This window comes from Pelodiscus sinensis, chromosome 2 (assembly GCF_052426305.1).
Source record: "Pelodiscus sinensis isolate ZL-2025 chromosome 2, ASM5242630v1, whole genome shotgun sequence".
Taxonomy (NCBI): Eukaryota; Metazoa; Chordata; order Testudines; family Trionychidae; genus Pelodiscus; species Pelodiscus sinensis.
Genome location: NC_143053.1, coordinates 95,363,592 through 95,390,347, shown reverse-complemented (window position 1 = coordinate 95,390,347; position 26,756 = coordinate 95,363,592).

Sequence of the window (26,756 nt, the reverse complement as noted above, 5' to 3'; positions counted from 1 at the left end):
CAAATCAAGCCCAGAATTTAAATATCCCGTGCTTGATTTCCATGTTCCCGGCTGGTCGCCATTTTTGAAACTTACAAGCCCAAACTAACTGCCCACGTCTACATGCAGCAGGGAAACGGGCGTTCGAAATAAAGCCTCAATCCAAACTACCTGTTATTCCTCCTGCAATGAGGTTTAACAGGTAGTTCGGAATACGGCTTTATTTCGAACGCCCGTTTCCCTGCTGCATGTAGACGTGGGCAGTTAGTTTGGGCTTGTAAGTTTCAAAAATGGCGACCAGCCGGGAACATGGAAATCAAGCACGGGATATTTAAATTCTGGGCTTGATTTGCAATTCCGAATGCCTACATTTGCAGCCTTAGTTCAAATTAGGCTGCTAGTGTAGTCATGCCCTCATTCAAACTCATTATTCCAGTGTTTTCTGGGGCTCTAAGTTGAGGTAGTGCATCCACATTAATGGGGCTTGCCTTAGACTAATTTTGAGGCTTCCCAATAGTGTGGACACGCTATTTCAAAATTATTATTTGGGGCGTTATTGTTTTGAAATAAGTTATTTTGAAATAATTTCCTAGTGTAGACATGCCCTTAGTGAGTACTCCATGGAGATCAGGCTCTGCAACGTCCCCTACAGGTATTGCAGATTGGGGAGCAGCCATTCTCACAAAACTGGTCACCCACACCATGACCATCATCAGCTTGGGTTGCCCACCTGTTTCATCACCAGATTTGGAGAGCTAAAGCAGGAGAAGTTCCTGAGCAGGTTTCTGCCAGGACCAAAGAAACTTGAGGCCAATTGGAATGATGTGGTGGTACAGAGCTTCCACAAATTTAGCCTTGGACGCTGAGAAATTGTCTGAGATCCATGTGGTATCTAAAGGGAATCTGCTAATCTTTGGCTCCAAATTCCATTCTGTATTCATAGAAGAAGCTCCTCATTTCTGTAAGGAGACAATTAAGTCTGAATCTCTTGAGAGTAGCAGATTAAACTCTCTAAGTAGCTGATCCTGGTTGGTAGAGTTCACTGCTCAAGAAAGAAAACCACTTTACCTTCCAAACCAAGTACAAAATCCATTTACATAACTTCACTTTTTCAAAATAATTTCATTCATTTTTAAAAGAGGAATAAAGTGCAATCAAATCAAAACACATAACTCCTCCAAATTGTAGATGTAAGAGAGAGAAGTGCTAATTTATTTTGTTTTATTCTACTGAGTACTTTTCAAGCATTCAGATACTGGGGTGATAAAAACACATTTTAAATTAGATTAGATTAAAGGGAAAAATCTATGGTCTGGTTTCTTTCCTGGTGCAAATTGACTTCAAAGGACCTATGTCAATATGAAAAAAAGCACAGAATCTCAGCCAGTGAGGTAGGTTTGCAGAATTTCTATCTCCCTCTCCAGCCAAAAGTCTTAAAGGGCATATATCTATGTCAAATGTAATGTTTGAAATCTACTTTATTATTGAATAAACAAAAAATGCCAGTGTGATTATTTGTGGATAGATTCATTCACACTGGATGTCCCCAGAATGTCCACTGAATAATAGTGAGACACAGCAGACATGAACTGAAAGGTTTGTAATTCACATTAATCTAGTCTTGTTTTGAAAAGGACTTTGCTAATGTGAACTAGGAAGGAACCTTTTAATTCACACCAGCAGCACCTGCACAAGGGAGATACATTGCAGAACGTTGGGTGTATGAATAGCAGTGCACACCATAGTCAAAACTGCAGGGCAGTGTAGACCAGTACTTTTTCCCACAAAAAAGACTTTCCTTTCCAAGAGCACTGAAGATATTTTGAGACTGGGGGTGCATGCAACACTTCAGGGGTAATCAACTATTTTTGCCAAAGCCCAAATTTCTTGGTCAAGACATAGTCAGAGATCAGAGAAAATAATACAAAAACAATAGTGATAATAAGTAAATAAAAAGATTTTTGGGTCCATTCAAAGGCATCTGGAAGTCCAGTGTAGTCCATGATCTACCCATGGACTACCCTGCTTTACATATGATTGAGAGTGACTTATATGAGCCCCATTTGTGGACTCTTGTGGCAATGGTGCAGAAGCTTGAAATCTTTTTCCCAGCGGTTAATTTGGTAATGTTGCACTTTGTAGTCCGGCTGTCAGCATCTACCCAAGAGTTAGGAAGGAGCCATTAATATGATGGAGCACTTGAACTGATTCATCTACCATCAAAGAACAATGGTTGCAATGACAATATCCTGAAGGCAAAGAAAATATCAACAAAGGAGAAAATAAATAAAAATGAATGAAATTAAGTGAAAGGAAGAGAAACTTTACATGCTTACTGTAAAATACTTCCACTCCTTCCTTTTCTTTTTCAGTGAGATTTAATGATTGACAATCCTAGAGAATGAAGTTGATTCTCTGCTTTGCTAAGGAATCTATCTTTTGTTGGGGAAGAAAGACTTAGGAAACACCCCGGCTGCGTCTACACTGGCCCCTTTTCCGAAAGGGGCATGCTAATTTTAAACTTCGTAATAGGGAAATCCGTGGGGGATTTAAATATCCCCCGTGGGATTTAAATAAAGATGTCTGCCGCTTTTTTCCAGCTTGTAGAAAAGCCGGAAAAGAGCGTCTAGACTGGCCCGATCCTCCGGAATAAAGCCCTATTACGGAGGATCTCTTATTCCTACTTCGAATAGGAACGGGAAGGAAAGAGAGAGGGCTGAATACAGCTATGCTCTGGCTTCTCTCTGCTCCGCTTGAGTTATTAAGAGACATGGGAAATCATTAGAATAACTTTACTAGAAGAATTAAATTCAACTATTCAGAAGGGGAAAAATTTTAATCAGCTATTGAAATGCCTTTGGCTTGTGTTTGTGATACCACCTAGTTAAATTCAATAATATTTTGAGTAAAGGAAGATTGTAAAAAAAATATTGAGCATCCTCAGCAACTCAACGAAGGTGCTACGAGTTCTCTATAAATATCCTTTTGACCTCACAGAATATCTCTAGCAAAATCATGGAAGGCCAGAGTTGACACTACCGATACTTCTGAGGTTAAAAAAAAGTAGGAAAACAAATAAGCAAATAAACAAAAGCCACACCTTCTCTGTGCCTCAAAGGAGTAAAAAAAAATGGACACAACCCAATTCTTTTTACTATTTTTGCAATTAGTCTATAAATGGAACACATACTTCATAATGGTTGAGTTTTAATCTTATTTTAAACCCTGTAAATGAAGTTTATTTTTAGCAACTCTACTCACAAGGAAATAATTTTGTTCTTCTTTTAACACCTTTCATTAGGTTAACCAAATATAGCATTACCCAAAATAAACTATTGCAACAGAGACTGAAATATTATTTGTTTTTATAAAGAAGTAAATTGTCATCAATAATAATCACATCATTTGACTGTGAAGATTGTAATAACTTGGTGCATACATGCAAACCCTCTGTCCTGAAATAAGATAAACTATGCAACACATGAATGGGATTTGTTTTGTCTTCTTGCCTACCAACCACCTACTGGCTAAACATGAGTGCTGGCTGGTTAATTTGATTAAACATGTGCATAGGTAGGTCCTGTTGGTTTTTAAACTTCAGAAATGTAACAACTTGGTGGCTGAATAACAAATTATTATTGAGATAGGTCACGTATTTAAGGCATTCTATTGCAGAATACCGTTTACTAGACTTGGAGAAAAAAACAACACTCAGGAATCCCACAAGTTTAATTTTCCTTTTATTAAAAGAATCTTCCTCACATTCTCTGTTTCCTCCGCCCAAGTGAAATGATCAGTAATCGATTTCCCTTGAATGGTTATTTTGGGGATCAGCCTCAGACTTTTCCTGTTCAGATATATAGTCCCTTCATTTCTGTCACACTGTTCTCTGTGCAATACTGTGCGCTACCATGCTGATGCAACTCATGGCTGCTGGAATAAAACATTCTTAGTTACATGATCTTCTTAATCCAACAGTGATGTTTACAGGACTGTAAATGCAAGCAAAGCCTTATTTAGGCCATTGTTATCCTCGAAAGAGGCTAAGATGCCATAATATAACATTATTCAGCAAAACCTATCAACCAGTTTGCAAAGGTAACGCAAAATTGGTTGAACTGTATGTTGTTTTATTGAGAGGCTTTACCTGTGCCCAAAATCATTTAGAGGAGTGGGGTGAGGAGATGGAGAAACCAATTTTTTTATTTGTGACTATACAGTATTCTCCAGACATGAAGTGTATTAACTCTTTAGTCATTAAGGACATTAATCTTTAGAATTCTGAAATAAGGGAAAGTCAAGACAAGGCAAGGAAACTTGTTAATGAATTCTTCTCTTCTCTACCAGCAGTCTCCTCTCTCCATCTGCTCCTGTTTTCCTCTCCTTCCCTCTCACCTCTGGACTGAGACCCCTCTTTCCTCCATAGTCGTTTCACAGCCTCACAGTTTCCCAAAGCTGAGTGCCAGAAGAGATTTCCCTCTGATAGCGTGCCAACATAGTCAAAGGAACAAATCACTTCTCTTAACCCATTTTCCCATCCTGCAGGTTTTCAATATGAAACAGGTCTTCTCTCTTAACCAGTGTCCCGCATTCATGGTATAAAACTTATCTGAATGAGTTTTGTAAAAAACAAGACAAAGTTCTCCTCTCTCATCCATGGTTTGACTCTCTTATCTAGAGTTAAAATATCTATCCTCTGAATGTAAGCATTTTTATTATATTCACCCTCAGTAAGGTATTAATGCTTTGCTGATAATGCATATTGTAGCCCCTTTTTGACCTAAGCAGCAGTGAGTTTGGGGGCCATGGAGTCAGATTTTGTTGCAATCCTGCTCATTTATAATGTACAAAGTTTTACTTATCCTATAGCAGAAAGAACTAACAGAACAGGAGAAGTTTCTTAGCTTATAATCCACCAACCAGTTTAGCCAACAGATAAATGCTCTCTCTTCATCCAGGGTGACTTGTTGATTTGCTTTTTTACCTCTACCTCTATCTGTTCTCAGTTTGTGTGTGCACCATCACCACTCAACAGAGTACTAAGTAAAACCTTTCCACTCACACAGTCCAAGCCCCTGGGTGGATTCACAAACCTCTTTTTTCTTTGATTGAAGGGCTTGTTCTTCTCACCCAGTCTCAAAGATATTTATGATTCAAGCAGTCACCAATATCTTTCAAGATAAAAATAGTCTGCATTCATCCTATGGGCAAAATGCCCAGCAATATTAATGGAAATCCTGAATGTGATACAAGAACAGAGTATTCAAGAGAAGAGAGTCTGGGTAGCTAATGGTTAGCTGGGAGAAGGTAAATTGCTGTGAGCTGACTTAGATGCTTGAAAGAAAACCACTGCATTTCCCATCTGACACCTCATATCAGATAACAATAATTTTTTTAAAAAAATTACTAATATGGCCATGTAGGCTCAATCTGTGAGAGTGTATTTTATTCCCCAGCAGCAGGAAAAGAATTAACATTCTCTTCCTGAGTAGAGAAAGACTCCCAGCTGCATGTTCTAAATAAAGGGTTTGTTTGGTCTGGACCAGCTGTGATTAATTCACTAATTACTCTCAGCATACTATATAAGAGTAAGGCGCATCTTCTGTTTAGCTGTGTTAAGATAGAGACTGAAGAAAGAATATTAGCTAAGCAAGGCCTTGTTCTGTCTCACCACAAACTTTGGCTGAACAAAGCTGCTTTCTTTTGGTTAAAGTCATTTAGAAAAGACTAAAGAAAGCAATTTGGAGTGCTTCATTAGCTTCTGTTTAGAGGGGAGGGGAAGTTTGCTGAGCTCCAAAATGTTTGGCCACTGTAGTAAGCTAAGCTAAAAGATCCTGTGCTATAGGGCCTAGGGACAGTGTGTTGGCCTATTGCGCATTTACAGATTATCACTCATAAAAATCATTCCATGCATTACCATCAAAAGATTTGGGGCAGAAGTGAGGGTTTCATGCAAAAATGAGGTTGCTCTTTTTCCACACAGTGCATGTGATGCTTGACAGAAGTTAGAAAAACTCTTTTGTGTGTCAGTTCTGTTGTACTCTTGCATATTGTGTACACCAGATATAAAGAGGAAAATGGACAGGGTAAGGAACAGACTACACAACTATGAGACATGGAGACTTTGCCAATATGGGAGTATTCAATTAAATTGTTAGCATTCTGGAGTTTCTGAGTATTGCTTTGTCTTCAAACTTTGTGCTAGCGTATGTAGATTTGATAGCAGTAATTAATAAGTACCACAGTTCAGGAAAACTTGCAAGATTGTATAATTAGAACAGAAAAACAATCTTATGATCATATGGAAACCATTCTAAATCTCAGTGTTTGCTTTTATGTGATACTTAGAATCCATGTTTCACAGAAGTTTGCAAGCAGAGTAGCTAAGAGCCTCGTAGCACATTAAGAAATAAAATGTTCCTTTTAGGTATTCATGTAAGGAGACATGCTTAAGGTGACATAAACAATCTGAATAATAAGTGACATGATTTTTAGAGAAGTGAAAGAAAAACACTATCCTAACCTGAGATGTTCCCAAGTCCTAAAGTTCAAATCAGTCTATGTCCAAACACCCTGATTAGTGACTTTCTGACTCGGAGGTTGGCTTAGCCCAGCTCTAATGCTTGCAAATAACATCTCTCCCCTAGACCTTCAGGAAGGAAGCAACATGCAGATAGAAATAGCCACGAAGGGGGGGGGGGGGGAAGATGTAAGAATGTTCACAAAAACTTGCAGAAACACATCCACAGCTAGAGGAACACTGTGGAAGGTAGGATTATGGTTTGATTGTCATTCTGAAGAACAGATTAGCAAGCAGGAGACTAGACAGAACAGCTATCTGTGCATGGTACATTGAGTGTGAATAATGAAGCTAGTGACATTCTATACAGGACAGTTATCTTAGATCTATCACTGTGCAATCAGCTAGCTCGAGAGAACTAGTTGAAATAGTCATGGTTCACCTTTTGGATTAAAGATAAATTGCCTGTGTTTTTTGCTGGATCATTTGAGAATAATAGGAATCTCAATTCACTATTTACTATTTATTCCCTCTTTATACATATGTGCTACACCTTCATGTGAATACTCCACTAACTTTTTTTTGCTGTAGTCCACTTAGGCTAGGGTCATGAAAAGGTGTTTCAAACAACAAAGCAGAAGAATATGCAAAAGCAAGATAGTCCACCATTTGTGAAGGGAACATGTTTCTGTAACTGTAAACTTTATGGAACTAGGTTTATTGTACAGCAAACATTTCACTGAGACATTTTCACAGAATTCAAGAAAAAAATACAGAAGAAAAAGTTATTTTCAGAAATTTATAAAGTGGTGAAAATGGATATAAGGATAAGTAATAAATTCCACCATATAATGTTTCTATATATACAGCAAGCTGTAAGATGTGTTTATTAATTGTTCATCAAGTTTTTTTCTGTCATCTCCTCTCTTCATAGGCACAATTGCCAAAGAAGCAACACAATACACAATGTAAGTAACAAAAGACGAAAATAAAGTGTGTGATGGAAGATAGTGAATCTCATGTCAAACATTCTGGCGTTGATGCCTAGCCTGATAAGTTTCTCATTTCCCACTCTATTGGTAAGACATTGGCCTTTGTAACTATAAATCCAGATGCGAGTGAAAACTTCAGTTTCCTTTATTTGCCTTTCCTAGCAGGTGCTTCAATGCTCAGCAAGAGAATGGGAAGATTTCTAAAAGAAGACCATAAAAACATTGAATGACCATGGACACAGTACTTACATGTGGGTATTTGTGACTTCCCAAGAGGAGACACATGGAAAATAAAGATGTCTCTACAGGGAAATAAACATGCATTTCAAAATGTTCTAATGTCCTATAAAATCCATTAAATTGGCCTCTGGCTTTGGGTTACTCAGTTCATATGATTAATATATACAACAAGCTGACTAGAAAACTTGACCTTCTATGTATAGACCTTTACTGATGAGATCCATCTTCTACACAAGGGCTACGTCTAGAGTGGCATGATTTTCCGCAAATACTTTTAACGGAAAAGTTTTTTCTGTTAAAAAAGCACTTTTTGCAGAAAAGCGTCCGTGCCAATCTAGACGCGCTTTTGCGCAAAAAAGCCCCGATTGCCATTTTAGCCATCTGGGCTTTTTTGCACAAAATAGTACTGTGCTGTCTACGCTGGCCCTCTTGCGCAAATGATTTGCACAAGAGGGCTTTTGCCTGAACGGGAGCAGCATAGTATTTCTGCAAGAAGCACTGATTTCTTACAGTAGGAAGTCAGTGTTCTTGCAGAAATTCAAGCGGCCAGTGTAGACAGCTGGCAAGTTTTTCCGCAAAAGCAGCTGACTTTGTGGAAAAACTTGCCAGTCTAGACACAGCCAAGATGTAATGCAGCTCCTGGAGGAATATGATTATTTTATATGTATCCCTGTTTGACAATGTCTCCATTTTATAGCACAACCTTTGTTGCATGTATGTTATGAAAATATTCCTGTCAAATTTTCTTTGAGAGCTAGAGACTCCTTACTCACCAGTCATATACAATAAGCTAAAAGTCTTTATTGTTTCTCTCCTTGTTATGCAACATCGGTTCCATTTTGTGTTGTATACATTTCATTTTCCCTTTGGTGATGGCGATGTAATCGCATACTTGTACAGTTTGCTAATGAATACCTAACTTTTTTGTTATGCCTGTTAAATATCTTCTCCTCAGCTTATTAAACTTTATAGTCTATCCTCCATACCAATTTTATTGCTTCTGAGGACTGAAGGCAGGTTATGACCAAGAGGGCTTTAAAATTTCAAGATACTCACTGAAATTCTTTATTTGACACCTTCCCAGCTGCTGAATCTTACCCTCTATTCTTTTAGTATTTCTCCTATTGACCTTAAGTGTCAAGGGCAGCATTGTCTGACTTGCTCGGGAAGGGGAACACTACTTTAAGGAGATGGCAAAGAGGCATGGACACTGCTGAAGAAATAGAATGGGTCAGTGCAGAGATACTGATGTGGCAGATTAAGTTTTCATGGGACTCTGTGCCAGAGCAAGTGGGGGTACCTCCCTGTCCTTCTGTCTGCAGTCCCCTGCCTCTCCTACCAGTGGGTTGGGGTGCAGGTACTTGCCTTGCTCCACCCTCCTGGAGCTCTAGTGGTGGAGCAGGTTTGTGGCATGAGGATTTCCTGCGCCCCAGCAGAGCAGGTTAGAGCAAAGGGACACCCATTTTCCCGGGCCTCCTAGCTGGCCCAATGGCTAGTCCACCACTGCAGACTCATCTCCTAGGACTGGAAGAAAAGAGAATGGATAAAGGCCAAGTGCAATAGGAGAAACCCCCTATTCAGTGGACCAGAAAAAGCAGCACTCACCCTCAGAAGTGGTGAAACAGTGGGCACTGCACTAACCAACCTTTGTTGGGGGAGGAGGGCTGGACAGAAATTTTTCCCTCACTTCCAGAATGCCCAAGAGAGTGTGTATATGGTGGGGGAGTGTTATGCCTTCTCCAAGTGGATTTAAGGGGACAGAGAGCTTAGCTGGAGTGACCAGGGAACAAGAATCAGGCTATGATATATGCATGGGGCAGATGTCAGTGCAGGTACATCTTCAGGAATGGATCAGGTAAATGATTTGGTAAAGGTTTAAAGGAACAGTTTGTTAAAGGAGCAGAATAGGAGGGTTGGGGTCCCTATGACTAGTGTGGCTGGGTACCAGCCCCTGTTTTGTATAGCCTATCTTGATCCTCATTAGATTGAGGGGAGGGGTAAGCTTTCAGCAGAATGTTGGCTGGGGACCAGGATAGGAAAGTAGTGGGCCTGTTAGAAGCATCCAGATAGTTATTGAAACGACCATGGAGTTACCTGCACGGTTCACGTTTAGCAGCTAGGAACAGGCAAATAGCAGCTAGGAACAGGCAAATAGTTAATAATAAAGTTTCAGCCTAATTGAACCTTATCCATTGTTTCCTGTCCTCCTTCCAGTATAGCTGGACCACAGAACTCCAGATCCCAATAGGAGCCTGTAATATGCAGAAGTTTGTTTTACCTCCTCCCATGGGTGGCAATTAATTTGACTTTTTCTTAAGAGGAGAGAATTTTGAATGTGACCCTCAAAACTGGTCTGACCTTCAGATGCAAGTCCAACAGCACAGAAAGTCGAGACAGCAGGTTTCTCTGGAGTGATAGCAGCAGCTCTAGGAGCTCTGGCTGCTCTGTAGAATGAGTTCATTGCTGTGTTGCCATGGTGAGCATATATGTATACCACACAGTTCTCCTTTATAGGCTATTAGTGTTATACTTTTGTTGCTCAAAGTCAAAATTAATTGTTTGTGTATATCTTCCACAGGAGGTGTGCTAATGAACTGAACCAGTGGCACAAACATTCTAAGAACCTGCCCTTTAAGGGAAACAGGACTCTTCTCTTTGACCTTGTTGAAATTGTTCGCGCACTGTAAATGGTCCGTGCATCATTATTCTATCTGCAGTACTTACTTGCAAGCCCCTTCAGCGATATCTGATATTTCTTCATAAAACAGCTGTCCTATGATTCACCTGGCAACTACAACACCGTGGAATTAAACAAGAGCCAACCACAGAGGCCTTGTTTGTGATGAATAGAGCAATTAGAACTGATGCACTCTGCACTTTCATTTCAAAGTAGTGTCTTTATTTCTAGTGCTTGATGTCTCTTGTAATGTTCTTAGCGCACTGATGGCTTCTCTAATGAATTTCAAACTTGCATTGCCTTTGTTTGATAAAAACGGAAATTAAATATATAAACACATCTTCCATGTTTACACTACAGGGGTGGGAATAGCAGTGTACATTTTATAACTGGGCACAGTAACTCCTGCTTTGGTTTGGTTTTCATTTGTGTTTGTAAAGTAATGTGCAAGGATAAAGCCACAACAAAAGTTCTATGTAATAAGCCAAAAGCTCACTGAAGCTGTGGGAATGCTATTTTGGATCATTATTGCAGAAATATGTTCCTATCTGCTTAGGGACTAGTTGGAGTAGTGGGTTATTCTAGGACCAGATTTCTATATATTTTGTAACGTTCATGTTGCTAAGGCATTATCACACCTTCATTTGTATCTCATTGCCAGATCAGCAAGACATACAACACAGCTGTCACTATCAAGTGATGTAGAAGGGCTGGCTCCCAAGATATTAACAGGGCAGAATCTGAAAAATCAGCTTTTTAGAAACACTTAGCTTGCTGCTGAAGACAGTGTGACAGAGCATAAGGCAACTGGTGATTTATATGTTTACAAATTATAAGTGGTGTGGTTTCTTATAAAAAGAAGTATTAAAACAGAAGGTTTTTTTCAGGCCATCACTATGAGGTACACCAGGATATGGATGCTCAAGTGAAGGAAATGGAGGAAAATTTGTAATGCAGGAAAGAGACCATGAAGAAAGACTAGACAAAAAGCAAAGCCAGAAGAAATGGTGGAGGGGAAAGAGAATTACAAGAATGAAGGAGATCTAGCTTGAGATCAGAGAACACAGAATATAACAAAGTGTGATAATGGAATGGACAGGCAACCATCTGAGGAATTAGATGTGGGATACAGTTATTGTCAATGGGCAAAAAGCGTTCAGGAAAAAAAGATGATAATCCAATATCTAGAGTTGACCAAAGGAGATCAAGAGACTGTAGAATGAAAAAAATATACAGGCATTAAGAAGACTACTCCTGGAAAAGAAGAGACTGTTGTCTGAAACATGAATTAGAGAAATTGAGATGGTTTTATGAACAACGCTTTTTCTTTTGTGATCAATAAAAGTGGAGCTTAAATCTCAAGGGAGCAGGAACAGGAGAGTTTTAAGCAATACAAATTTAAGTTTGTGGTAATTATATCCATTAGAAATAATGTTGACTGGCATCAGAGCATCCTTGGTTAAAAGAAAAATATGGAATGGACACCAATTTTTTTATCCCATTGAGGTAAACTCCTGTACCAAACATCTCAGCTTGACATAATTCACAAATGTATATTCTATTCATGGCCCAATGAGACCAAATTCTGTGGCAAGGATTGCTAAATTCTGTGGCAATCTTTATTTTTTATGTCTCAGGGACATACCTCTCATTATCATCTCTTCTACATCTGAACACATTCCCACAGTGATAGCTTAGAGCTGAAAATACTTATGGATGGACATTTCACCAAAGATTACTTTCAACAATTTTAATAATGTTTTTTCCATATGTCTTCCAGAAAGCTCAGCTCTAAGGGCTTCCGCCAGTCATGATGTTGCTTGGGCAAGGCAATTCAGACTGCCCTTCCCCCATCCTGTGAATGTCAGGAAATGGAGGAGCTTCATCATCTTCCTCAAGGCTCTTCTGCTGTTCTATTCTCTAGGCAGCCTAGACAACCAGCCTATGCTTCTGGCACCTCCTATTTTGTAGCTGCCAACTGTACCCTAACTTTGGTTCCCTGGCCTCCCTCCTGCCTGATTTTATACAACAGTGAAGGGAGCACGTCTCTTTTCTAATAAAGTCCCTTTTTAGGGGGGGAAAAGATGCAGAGGTTGCTGAAGGCAGATCCCAGCAGGGCAGGGAGAGAGAACAACAAAAATGCTTGGATACCTGGCAGAAGCACAATAATGAATTCAGTGGCAAAAGAATTGCATTCCCTGATAACAGAAAACTGCCAAATTCTTCAGCAGCAAAATTATGGGAATGTCTACACTACACAGCTTTTAGGGGAAAGGCTGTGTGGAGGCAACTCTGTCACTAAAGGTCAGCATGTGTGAATGCTGTTTTTGACACTTTTGTCAACAAAATACTTCCACCCTAGGGGGGGTTTGCTTTGTTGGCAGCAGAGCATTCTGCTGACAAAGCAGCTTTCATACCCTTGACTTGCTATGGCAATGATTTTGTCATTCATGGGAGGGAGGGGGGGGTAAGTGCCTATAAACAACAAAAGTTTTGACAGTTGAGTGCAAGTATAGACATAGCCCTAGAGTCCATGGCACCTCCAGTGACATGACTATGGAATTTCACACCTCTCCAAGCCACTATTTCAGACTCTTTGCAGACTCAGGTGCACGTGACACATATCTGAGTTTAACTTTGCAAATGAAAGTTTAGATTCCAGAGCACAAGCTCTGCAATGAAGAATGCATTCAGCAACAAATGCTGTGATTGCACAATACACAGGGCCTTATTTATATTTTATTCAGGCCTGGTGATTTAAACCCACCCAGAATACAATTAGCTCTACAAACTAAATATACTGTGGTGCCATTCTTTGCATAAGTGACCACTGAGAAAAGGATAATATTATTTAGCTTGAATTTACGTATGCATCTCATATTTTCAACATTGTGTCAAAATGGCATTATACTAAAATGCAGAGACTCTCCCCATCTATTAAGAGCTATCTCAGGTATGATTTAGTGGGCCTCTCTGCAGCAATGCTGTTTCATTGTTTACACTGTACTATGTAATGTTTTAACCTGCAACTCTCATTGAAGAGAATGGAAGTCTTCACTTAAAGCTCCACAGAACACTTGGAAAATGCAAGGATTGTTGCCATTTCTGTCTCAATGTCTGGATCCTGAGGAAAGCAATGACATTATCTAAATTTATACAATGGCAAGCCTACAAGCATTTGATAGCCCTAGAAAACTTTATTCCTAATAATTGCTGTGGTTATTAGAAGCCTAGACAGCAAAGCCTTATTCTATTTCTTTGATTTTTCTGACAAGTTAAGCTTTTAAAAACTTGCTGATTTTTAATGCAAAAAAAAAAAAATCACCATCACTGATTCTTATTACATTCATTATAACTTGTATGCATCTGTTCTACATTAGTATAGGAAAGAATTCACAGGCATTTCTTAAGATTAAAATTCTAAAAACAATGTCCGCTTTGTATCACAAAATAAATTTTCCCATTAAAATTAAATAGTTTCCGAGAAAGGTGTGTGTGTGTGTACATGTGGAAGTGGATGTGAGCGTGCACCCACGCACTCTTTGTGGTTACCTAGAGAACTGTGGACTCCTACCCTTGTCACATAGTTACAATGTGAATAAAGCATATGCTCTGAGGAAAAGGTAGCAGCTGTCACTCTGATACATTAGTCTGTTAAAGCAGTGCGAGACCATGACTGCCATTCCCATTGAATATCTGGCTAAGCACTCTCCTTCATATATTATTAATGTTCATGGGAAGGGATGGTGCATGTTTTTTACTCACTGTGCCTCTTTGCTGTAGCATATGATGTATAGCATAGTCTCATTTGTATGACAGCAGGCTGATGTTGAATGCCAACCCATGGTATTTAGAGGGTTATTGTTGTTAATGGATTTTGCTAGCTAAAAATGTATTGGTCTAGGATGAAGTAAAGCCTAAACTGCCTTAGATTTAAAAATACCTTTCAGAGAAGTCTTGGAGACAAAGATGTTTTTGTGGAAGAAGTCAGACTTTAAAATCTATCTCTAATTCTGAATTTGCTGTGTTCTCCTTTTTGTTTTGCTAGATATTTTTAATTCTTGTAAGTAATTGAGAAGTGCGTGAAAGATTATTTTAACTTAAGTATAACTTTTGATCTAACAATATTAACTCGTTGTTTATACGTGGTTAAAACGCCTGTGCCTTTTATGTTTTTTTAAATATCTTCGATCAGAAAAGTAACACCATAACATGCATGCTGAACTGAGAAAGCTACCTTGCTAAGAGGTATGTTTAGGCTCTGCTACTCTTTTCATCTCACTTTGAATAGGCATCAACTACCAAAGTAAAAAGTAAATACTCCTCCCATTGAATGTTAAGATGCTGTATTATTGAGAATGCCACAATAGAGATGCACATGGCACACCATGGTAGAAGACTGTATGCAATAGAAAAGTCAGCAAATCTGTAGAACATTTTAAAAAATATACTCGAAGATGCTAAGGGTCATGATTCATATACATATTTTAAAAACCATGGAGCTTTTCAGGAATGATTCTTTAAAATAGAAAACCTAAACAAACATATAAACATATCTTTTTTACCAAACACATAGTGATGTCCTAGAGAAAGCACTTAAACAGGGCAAAATGATTGCCACAAAACTGCATGAAGCTCTCTTGACTTTGATTGTAACCTCCAATCTCAATGAAGTTTTTCTCAAAAGTCACCCAGCCTTTCAAGAGATTCTTGACCTTGGTTTCCACGACTAATGGATTTGCATAGGCATAGGAAGTAGGGGAACAGAGATACTGTCGCATCCACGGCTTATGCACCTGCCTTTCCCACACCTCAAGAATGTCCCCTGGGTTCATTCTGGCTCCATGGGTTTGATTGGCTTCCTGGATCTTAACTTTTTTCTGTATGGTCTTGCAATATTTTTCCCCCACACTCCTGTGGATTCCCACTCCTCCTGTTGGCAACTCTCCCTGCCCCAGGCTGGGGTACAGCCGGGGGCAGCTGCAGATTCCAATAGCTGGTGAGTGATGAGACACCAGGAGGCCAGCAAAACCTGTGGCTGAAGGATGGAAGGAGGCAAAGGCTTACATGTGAATATCACCATTGCAATCATTAAGAATTTAGAACCTGATACAAAGCCCACAGAAATCAATGGAAAGTCTCCCACTGACTTCATTTTATTGGGATCAGGCTCTTAGTACATTATACATTTCTTCTATTTCCTGTGTGAACTGAATAGAACTAAATAGTCTGATATGTAATATTTGCCATTAAAAACAGGCATTTTCTGTGTGGAAGAAATGCAGCGATGCAGTTTGGTCTAGAAAACAAACTAGGATTAGCTGCTCAACTACTAGTTTGGCTATCATAACTTAGCAAACGTTTTATTACTTAATTACATTCAGTGCATTTTACATTATGGAAGAGTATTTTTTAATAAAATTAGAACTGACTCCTGAACCTTCAGCTTTTTGATCAAAAGCAATCCAAACCTGAACTGAAACTCAGTTAAATTCAGTTTATACTCTCTTTGATTGTGTTACTCTGTGCATTCTGCTTTTGCCAAGGTCAAATGCACAAAAGAATCAGAGATGTTTTGTTCTTGCAAAATTACCAGAAGGTATGGAAATGTGGATGTCTTTTTAAAATTATATTCTTTTCAACCACAAGTTATTGGATTTGAAGAAAGAATCACCTGGCAAAATTCCATGGAGTATCTTATACAGAACAGACTAAATAAAAATGATCTCTTCTGGCTTTCATCTATGAAATCTTGTAGGAGACCAATTCCATATGTGGTTCTCATCCTCTCTTAATCCTAGAGCTTAAGAAAATATGACTAAATATTTGATTTTTTTTTCTTATCTGACCCAGCCTGAATCTTGAGCTATTGAAATAGAACTCTTTAATGTCCTGTTGTTAGAATAATTTCAACATTATTTCTTGCTTTTGGGTGAATTGAATTTGGGGGTTTAGGGGTACATTTTCAAAAGAACAGCCTCCTTCATTCCTGCAAATATGTTCCCATACTTCCATTGCAAATTCATACCCAAGTGCTTGCATCTCTAGATACCTAGCTGCAGTGGCAAATTGTCTACTGTAATGTTTCGTTAAGTATAGTGAACATGGAAAGTTGGGGATCTATAGTTCTCTCTCAAACCATATAACTGAAACTACTTAATAGAGATCTCATCTTTATGCCTTTCTTGAAATTAATATATAGAAAGTATCACTTTTTCAGTGAACCATAGCATGGATCCTTCGCCCAAATGGTACACACCATTATTCCATCTAACTTCTTTGGCATGGAAGATAAGAAAAGGTCTTCAAAGGTAGATTTGAATATTTGGGCTTTGTAGGTGTGGAATATTATTGATTCTTGAACTGATTCCTCAGTTTTACATAGACCAATTTTATTTTTGACTTACAATTTATAGATTTTTGAAAATATAATAAATATTCATAAAACCAATGATGATTTAGGAAGATATATGTTTCTGCATAAATATTCCTCAAAATGTAACATTAATACACACAGAGTAGATCACAGGAGGTTACTTTTATAAATAAATAGTATGGAAGTGCTGCTGTGTCAAACTGGTATTGATTAGCACAAAGACACTTCTGTGCACCTTGTGTATGGTAAAACTGATCAGGAATCAATGAACAAATAGAATGAAATATTCTAGTTATTGCATCTGGCTTGGTGTATTTTCATTGTCCCATTGTCCTGAACTTGTAGTATAGAGAGAATGCTGAAGACAAATGCTGATAAAATAGTGTGTGATTGATGTATTGGTAAAGTTTATATACAGGATCTATAATCTGTCCTCTGTAAGAAGCATAGGATTATCTATTACCTTTTGATAGAGGATGAGGTTTCATTTTCTCTAAGGCCTCTTTGAACCTCTCTGCTAGTATAAACAGACTTTAAAGTTGTTTTAAATTACCATGCCTCAAAAATGTCAGTGTAACATTTTGTCAACTCAGTCCCTCACTATCTGAGCTTTAATGCTCACTTCAAGACTATCCTCTTACTAACTGCATGCTATTTGGAGGAAAAATGGATCCAGACATTTGTACATCTAATAATTTTAATAGTCTACACTGGCGTTGTGCTGATGAGTTGTATTGTAATGACCTGAAATACATTGAGATTCACATCTCTACAATTCCATGCAGACAGGCCCCAGTCCACCTAGTCTTACTGAAAATTTTCTATCAGGATGGAAAAATGATTTCAACAAGTGTTAGCATTCACAAATTCATCTCATTGCTTCTAATGTCAGTGAGCACCATTCAAATATATTAACTGGGACTATATTAAATTATCCATTGTATTCCAAAAAGCATAAAAATTTAAATATTTAACAGCAAAAGATATAATCTAGGGGCTATATTTAAATTGATGGGTAGTAGAACTAGTTTGCCCCTAAGGTAATAGATTGTCTTATGCGTGCCACACTCTGATTTACACTAAAAAAGGCATATTGGCTAGATGAAGGTATCTTTTCCACTTCAGATTTCCACTACAGTGGAGTGCGATGGAGGAAAATAGAAAATTATGCAAACATTAGGTGTTAGGCAGACAAAATTTTTGCTGAAGCAAATTAACACTTATCTGCAGCATTTTTTGCTACAGTTTTGATTAATTGAATACTTGTCTCAACATAACACCATTAGTCTTCCCAATATAATACATCTAAAGTACCTTCTTGCTGCATGCACCAAGATTCCTACACAGCTTTCCAAACATGTTCTTAACTAGTCAGTTTAAGGGCACCCCTGAAGTTCATCCTGGTCACAGATGCAAGGCTTGCTGCCAAAGATGTTTTCAACATAAGGAACCGTACAATCAGAATGTGAAGGCACTTACACTAGCTTTCAAAAGCCAAGACATGAAAGGGGTTGCAACAGCCTCCACTCTGAAAGTCCTGAACATCCAGCTTGAAAATAAGACCTCTATAAGGTGTCTCAATATGGGCACTCAAACTTTGAGACACCAGCAACACAGGGATAATGCTTTCCCAATATGAGAATAAATACGTTTGTTTGTGACATTCTCAATCATACAGTGGTGATAAGCAACATAGAAAAGCCTCTACATAAGAGCAGGGACATCTTTTTATTCTGTTTGTACAGCACCTAACAAAATGGCTTCTTTACCCATGCTCCTAGGTGCTATTGTAATACAAGTGGACTACAAGCTAAATATGAGTCAACAGTGTGACACAGTTCCAAAAAAAAAAAAGCAAAAATGATTCTGGGATGCATTAACCAGTCTGTTGTGAGCAAGATATGAGAAGTCATTCTTCTGCTCTATTCTGCACTGATTAGGCCTCAGTTGGAGTATTGTGTCCAGTTCTAGGCACCACATTTCAAGAAAGATGTGGAGAAATTGGAGACGGTCCAGAGAAGAGCAACAAGAATGATTAAAAGTCTAGAGAACATGACCTATGAAAGTAGACTGAAAGGGACATGATAGAGGTTTTCAGATAGCTAAAAGGGTGTGTGACGGCGCATTGGGGTTTTCCCGTCTCCTGCACCCCCGTAATGGAACGGACAGACTCCACCAGCCAGTAGAATAGAGGGAGTTTGTTGCTTTTCCAGGATACAGCACAGATGTAATCTGGTTACAGGGCAGGCCTAGGATGCCTCAGCCCCCCTTGAGATGGGGGAGTCTGGGCCCCTAAATCCCAGCCCATTGCCTAGGCTGCTTCCTCCATGATACCAGCCAGAAACCTAACTAACTCACTTCCAGCCCTGCCCCCAGCCAGGGCTCCACTCCTCTTCTTCCCATTGTTCCGCTCCCTGGGAGATAACTGGTCAGACAGGTCCGGAGCCCCCTTGCATAATGACTCATCCCCTGCCCTGTAGGGCCGTGCTGCAGACAGCAGACAGTGGAGGTCACTCACAACCCAAACCTAGCAACCAGCAAGGTACACACACTATGTCACAGGGTGTCACAAGGAGGAGGGAGAAAAATTGTTCTCCTTCACCTCTGAGGATAGGATAAGAAGCAATGAACTTAAACTGCAGCAAGGGAGGTTTAGGTTGGACATTAGGAAAAACTTCCTGTCAGGGTGGTCAAACACTGGAATAAGTTGCCTAGTGAGGTTGTGGAATCTCCATCTCTTGAGATATTTAAGAGCAGATTAGATAGACATCTATCAGGGATGGCCTAGATGGTACTGGGTCCTGCCATGAGGGCGGGGGACTGGACTCGATGACCTCTTGAGGTCCTTTCTAGTTCTAGTGTTCTATGATTCTATGAAATTAATCAATAATAAATTACAAAAAACTAAATTCTATCGCTCCATGCTTATCTCTCACAAAGAATTAGTGACCTAGTGCATGGTCATTGTCTCATGTAGTGACACTTAGGGTACATCTAGACTACAGACTTTTGTTGACAGAGGCTTTATCATCAAAGCCTGTGTCGACAAAGAGTGTCTAGACTACATCCAGTTCTGTCGACAAAGCAAGCCACTTTTTCAACAGAGACTCTAGACCACAGGATCCCAACCTGGGGTACTCGTACCCTCAGGGGATACGAGAAGCTTGTCAAGGGAGTATGGGGAATATTTGGTAAATAACTAGATTATCCCAATTGAAATATTCCAAAAATAATAGTGTTAGTGAAAAAAGTTGTGGATCCTAGAGTCCAGAATTTATTTCCTTTCATATTGAATAGGGGGTACGGGAAGGTTTAATAAAAGCCAAGGGGTTACAGGGACCGAAAAAGGTTGGGAACCCCTGGTCTAGACGCTCTCTTTTGAAAAAGCACAGTGTGGATGCAATAGTGCCTTTTGTCGACAGAACTCTGACAAAAGGTGTTATTCCTCGTAGAATGAGGTTTACCACCATTGACAAAACTGCCGCATTCTGTCAACTTACTACCACTGAGTTGTCGACAGTGTAGATGCAGGTATAGTTTTGTTGACAAAAGTCCACTTTTGTCGACAAAACCCTGTAGTCTAGACACACCCTTAGACTACTTACAGTGAGAGATAAGAATAAGGGAGCTCTACAGCTTTATAGATCAAATGTAGAGGCTCCTACACTAAGCTTTCAGAGCCCACAGGTTCAAATCTGCCTAGTGGTTGTTACACATACAGTGTGGCTACGTCTACACTGGCCCCTTTTCCGGAAGGGGCATGTAAATTTCACCAGTCGTCGTAGGGAAATCCGCGGGGGATTTAAATATCCCCCGCGGCATTTAAATAAAAATGTCCGCCGCTTTTTTCCGGCTTTTAAAAAAGCCGGAAAAGAGCATCTACACTGGCCCCGATCCTCCGGAAAAAGTGCCCTTCAAAGTAGGAATAAGACCCTCCGGAAAAGGGCACTTTTTCCGGAGGATCGGGGCCAGTGTAGACGCTCTTTTCCGGCTTTTTTAAAAGCCGGAAAAAAGCAGCGGACATTTTTATTTAAATGCCGCGGGGGATATTTAAATCCCCCACGGATTTCCCTACGACGACTGGTGAAATTTACATGCCCCTTCCGGAAAAGGGGCCAGTGTAGACGTAGCCTATGTCTCCAGTGAGATGTGAGAGTTCCAAAACAGAAGGGTTATTAATTTTTGTGTAAATTTTCTATGTACAGTTCATGAAAATGGCACAAAAAGATGTTGGTTGATAAAAATAACAAAAATTTTTAATACAATTCCCTTTTAAAAAAATAAACTTGAGTGCAGTGCTCTAAAATCAACTCATGGGTTGCAAAACATCTGGGAGCAGCTAGGAGCAGATGACCTAGCATAACTATTAATGATGATATTGTAAAACTGATAAAAAAAAATTTTAACTGAAAAAATGCCCGTGGCCAACAGAAAATTACCTCTTTTGCAATTTTCCCTCCAATAAATGTGAGGTCCACCAATTAAACCAGTGGTTTTTTTAAACAGTATGTGATACAGAGAGTGGTTTCTTTACATGGTGGTCTTGTAGATGTGTGTGGGGGGAGGGCGGGTTGTATTAGATATAAACAGCCACCGACATATATGTGTGTGTATGTGTATAAGTAGACCTGTGTACATAGTTATAATAGATTGAGTTCTGAATCATCAAATCTGGTTCTTCCTTTTTCTTTTTTTTTTAAGAGAGTCAGACATTTCTTTTCATTAGAACAAATCTATTTCTGTGTAATTTCCCCACTTCCTGCAACTCTTATGTCATATGCAGGAAGGAGCCTTTGTTGCAACTCTGCTTTGTGGGGAAGTGGAGGGAAAAGTATATGTTTAGTCTTCTAAAACTAATACATTGAGTTTTGCACATAAGGAATTTAAATTTAGGGACCGGGTGCTAAAATTTAAAATTTATAAATGAAGAGAATGGAATATGTCTAGATGTCAGTTTTACAAGTGATGGAAAGTCTAGGCTGAGGAACTCTACTCAGTGAACATTATCTATAATAATTCAAAAGAAAAAGCCTCTCAGGAGTTCCTCTGTCTTACCCTGTTCTCTATTTCCTATATATATATTTTACAAGTATTTATTTGTGAGTTCTGTTAAAGACACTTCTGTGCTGATTCTCAGTTATTTAGCTCTGCTGCTTCTCTATTATTTAGTTTTGGCTATCTCATCATGTCATATCTGTCTCTTATTTTATTTTCATTTTCTCTGTTTTGAAGGTAATTCAGCTTTATGGGTTTTGTTCTGGTTTATTGCCATTGTTTCTTTCAGCAGACCTTGTTTTTATGATTACTTTGTTTTGTTGCAACTCAGAAAACCAAAATATGGCTTTCTCCTACTTCTCTCTCTCAATCACATTTTATCTTTTAATTTTTTTATCATTTCCCCTACTGTTGTTTTCCAGGAGTCATTGTGCAGTTGTTGCACAGTCTGCTTTCCTTGCAGCTTCCCTACTGCTGTTCTCACATCCTGTTGGAGTACACTGCTCTAGATGAAAATGTAACAGTTTGATCAAATTGTCCTCCAATATTTTTAATGTTTCCAACCTTTCTTTGTCTTTCAATGGAGTGATTAAGAATTATGTAAGTTCCTTTACAGCTAGAGATGCAGCTAGGATATTTTATCCCCACAACAGATAACAGAAGCTGCCTAATGACTTCCTTGTTTTTTCAGTACTGCCAATCCAAAGCATTCAAAAATGCTATTCTCACCAAAAAAAAAGATGAAGTTGGTTTAAAAATCAAGAAATTGGGGCAGTCACTTTATATTTGTTTGCTGGGTTTGAGCCTTTAGGGTTAATGCTTTCAAGTTTATCCTTTTCCATAAACATGAGGGTTTTTTTGGTTTTATTTAATTTAATAATGAGATTCTCTTTAAATTACACAGCTCAAACTATAGCTTTAAGAAAATCAAATATTATAAAGCTTGTGATAGTCACACAGATTGACAACCCTGCTATTTCTATTTAGCTCGCGTCTCACACATGTTCCCTCATTGTAACTTAATTTATCATCCTCTATCTTCTTCTCTTGTCATCTCCACTTTTCCCCCCATCACCCCTAACCTCCCCCTTCTTTCTTGTCTTGTCCAACCCTTTTGACTATTATAATTTTTTCTCCCACATAGGACTAGGAGGGATTAATTTCTCAGCCTGTTCATCCACAGATAGACTCAGAAGAGATGGCAAAGTAAAAAGTTAAGTTATGACATTATTATTGATATCATCAGTATTATATGCAACCAATAGGCAAACTGTGATATACCCCCTGGTAGGAAAAGAAACAAATTGGCCAGACAGTTATCTCAGTCCAAATACTCAGAAGAAATATGTAATATATTAACTATTTACTAAGCAGTGAAATATTCTTGAGTCTTGTAAGTGGTGAGACAAGGGGTAGGATGAGCTGCAGTCATATGGGGAAATAATAGTTTCCCTTTCCTCCACCCACTGTAGTTCAAATGTTCTTATAAAAAAAAAACCTTTCAAAATATAATGGAGAAAGAAAGAATGGCAGGATTTGTCACAAATGATTCATTCTAAAAAAATAAACCATATTTAAAAATTAATATACATGTAGGAAAAATTAGAGCTAGGGAGGTTGTCTGCATTCAAATAAAATCAGGTAGAAATAGAGTGAAACTGTGCTATTGTTCTCTTCTTAGCCCCGATAGACACCTGCTGACTTGATAGGACTTGATGGAATTTGGCAGTCTACTCAAGTGAAGCACAGGACTATACTGCTAGAATAAGTGCTGTGGAAGAAAAAATAAAATTTGCACATAACCTTTCTGTACTGAGCCTGATTTTATCCAGTCCCTCACTTTCAAAAGCACCAAAGTAATCATTATTTTTAAAGGAATCTATGTATCATATTGTACTCATTTTAGCATGACTTTAGGGGTTGTTTTCTTTACAATAACAGATGTTGAAGCAGAGAATGAGAATGTGAAGAAATGCAACTGAAAGCACACTATCGAGAAAATCCTGCTAATCAGATAGTAACTGGTAGTATTTAGATTCTTTCTCTTTAAAGAGAACTTGAGACAGAGAGTAACAAAAAAGATAATCTTCAAATTTGGAGACCACAGCATTGTGGTTATAAGTATGATTTGAAATATGTCACGAACACAGAAAGTAATAAGAATTGTAAGTACTTTGAGCCAAATGCTGCTCTCAACTACTTAAACACAATCCTGCAAGCCTTCTATTGGCAAAAGAAAGAAGAATGCAAAGAGGCGTCTAAACTAAAGGCATTTGAAAATGTGCATGAGAGAGACCGTAGTAGAGTGATGGGAGTCAGCAATTATATGCCACCTTGTCAGCAAATACCAGCCAGGTTTGATTCTCACTAGGAAATCTCTTGCAATCTACCTCAAACATTGCTGCAACCTTCCTTCTCCTGGCTCCTGACATGGTGAATATAAATTCAGGATTCAAGATATCAGTGCAAATTAAATGGAGCAAGTATACACCAAAGAAATTGCTTCTAAAATAATAGGTGCTCTCTGGCATAGGTGTTCAGGGAACACTTTACATTCTGCTGTTAGTAAAAGGTTATGTATCAAATCTAAAATTCCTCTAGCTATTAAGCAGACTTCCACACATTAGCTGCCTAGAAAAATCTTATTGTACCAGAGTATAATTGTATATTATGTCTCTCAAAAAACACTAAGCTGCGTAACTAAGATTTGTATCCCTTTTACCTGCAAAGGTCAGAATCTTGAAAGATGCTCCAAGGATATATCCAATTTTGATCTTGGTATGAAACAGCAACTGTACAATCATGACATAGGGTATGTCTACACTACCACCCTAGTTCGAAGTAGGGTGGTAATGCAGGCAACCAGAGTTGCAAATGAAGCCCGGGATTTGAATTTCCCGGGCTTCATTTGCATATTGCCGGGCACCGCCATTTTTAAATGTCCGCTAGTGCGGACTCCGTGCCGCGCAGCTACACGCGGCACAGAGTAGGTAGTTCGGACTACGCTTCCTATTCCGAACTACCATTACTCCCCTTAGGTTGAATTTATAAGTGGAGCGTTCACATTACCAAGTCCATTATTTCAAAATAAGGGGACACTTATTTAAAAATCTCTACTCCTTCTTTTCTCAGGAAATAACGCTAATTTCAAAATACGGTAGTTATTTTGAAATAGTATTAGTGTGGACATTCCAGTGCCGCTATTTTGAAATAATTATTCCCCAGAGTAATTTGAACGTATTACTTCCTGGTGCTTCTTGGGGCTCTAAGTTGAGGTAGTGTGCCCACATTAATGGAACCTGCCTCAGATTAATTTTGAGGCTTCCCTGTACTAGGACATGCTATTTCAATTTTGCAAAATTGGAAGTTAAGTTGAATTGACTTATTTTGAAATAGTTTCCTAATCTAGACATAGCCAAACTGAACAGATCAGAATTCTATGAATAAGACATACAAACACAATATTGTAAACAAGTCCCCTATCATATCTATTTAGGCCTATTACTCTTCTGTACCTGCTCTTGCCCGTGACATACCTTTACCAACTCACTAGCTTTTCCAGAATCTGCCCTACCAAAACATTTCAAATAAACCAACCCAAATGTGTTAAAAGCATGCTCACGTGGTACTGTGTTGTCCAGAGAACAATGCAAAACTTTGAAATACTGACATTTTAATCCATCTGTCTGTCTTCTACAATTTTCCATTATTTGGATCCAAGAACCTGTGAGTTCCTTTCTTCTCTTCTCAGTTCTCTACCTCCTTCACAAAAACACAGTAGATTTTGGGAGGTAGAGAACTGAGAAGAGAAGAAAGGAACTCAGGATTGTATTCCACCATCTATGTTTAGGAATTCCCTTCCTCTGCTGGGACTCAGTCAATCACCTTGGGCATGTCTATACTGCATGCTTCTTTTGAAATAAGCTATTCTGGAAGAAATACTCTGATATATCTTATTTCAAAATAGCACATCTACAAAATTAGTACAAGGCAGGCTTCCCTAATGTGGATGTGTTACCTCAATTTAGAGACCCAGGAGGCACTGGGGAGTAATTACAGTAAAACTCCAATAGTCCAGCACCCAATTGTCTGGCACTCCCAATAGTCTGGCATCAAAATGGCAAGCGCTCCTGATGGAACCGAGGCAGAACCCGGAACTGTTCATGTCAGCTGCTCTCACGTGGGTTACAGCAGGGGGAGGAGGTGTTTGGCTCTGGAGAAGGGGAGGACAGGGGAGGAGGACTGGGTTACACACGGCATCCCAGACAGCTCATTGAAAAGCCTGCCGCTCAGTGCACGTGCCCCAGCGCCTGGAGGGAGACGTGTGGCTGCTCCAGGACCCAAGCATACGGTTGGGGTGGGGAGAGTGGAATCGGGTTACAGCAGGGAGGAGAGATGTTTGGCTCCAGAGAAGAGGAAGGGGTGGGGGATTGGGTTATGCATGACGTCCTGGCTAGCTCATTGAAAAGCTGGCCGCTCAGTGCAGTGCCCAAGTGTTTGGAAGGAGATGCGTGGCTGTACTGGCAGCTCCGGAGACCCAAGCATAACGTTGGGGGGGGGGGGGGGGGAGGAAAGAGGAGTGTGTTGGGAGTATGCAGTACCTCCTGATACTCAGCATATCCGATAATCTGGCACCATCTAGGTCCCAAAGGTGCCAGATTATCAGACGTCTACTTTACTTTGAATGGCCCTGGAGAGGAGCTATTTTGAAATAGCAGCAGTGGAGCATCCACACTACATCTGTTCTGAAATAGCTATTTAGGAATAGGTATTATTCCCCACGGAAAGAGGTTTACAGAAGTCGAAATAATTCATCCATTATTTTGAATTTATTTCAAAATAATGGAATTGCTGTGTGGATGCTCATGTTATTTCAAAATAATGTCAGTTATTTTGAAATAACAGAGCTGTGTAGACACACCCTTTGTCTTTGCGATCAGTCATGTTTACTCAGAATATGGACTGTTTCCTTAGCTT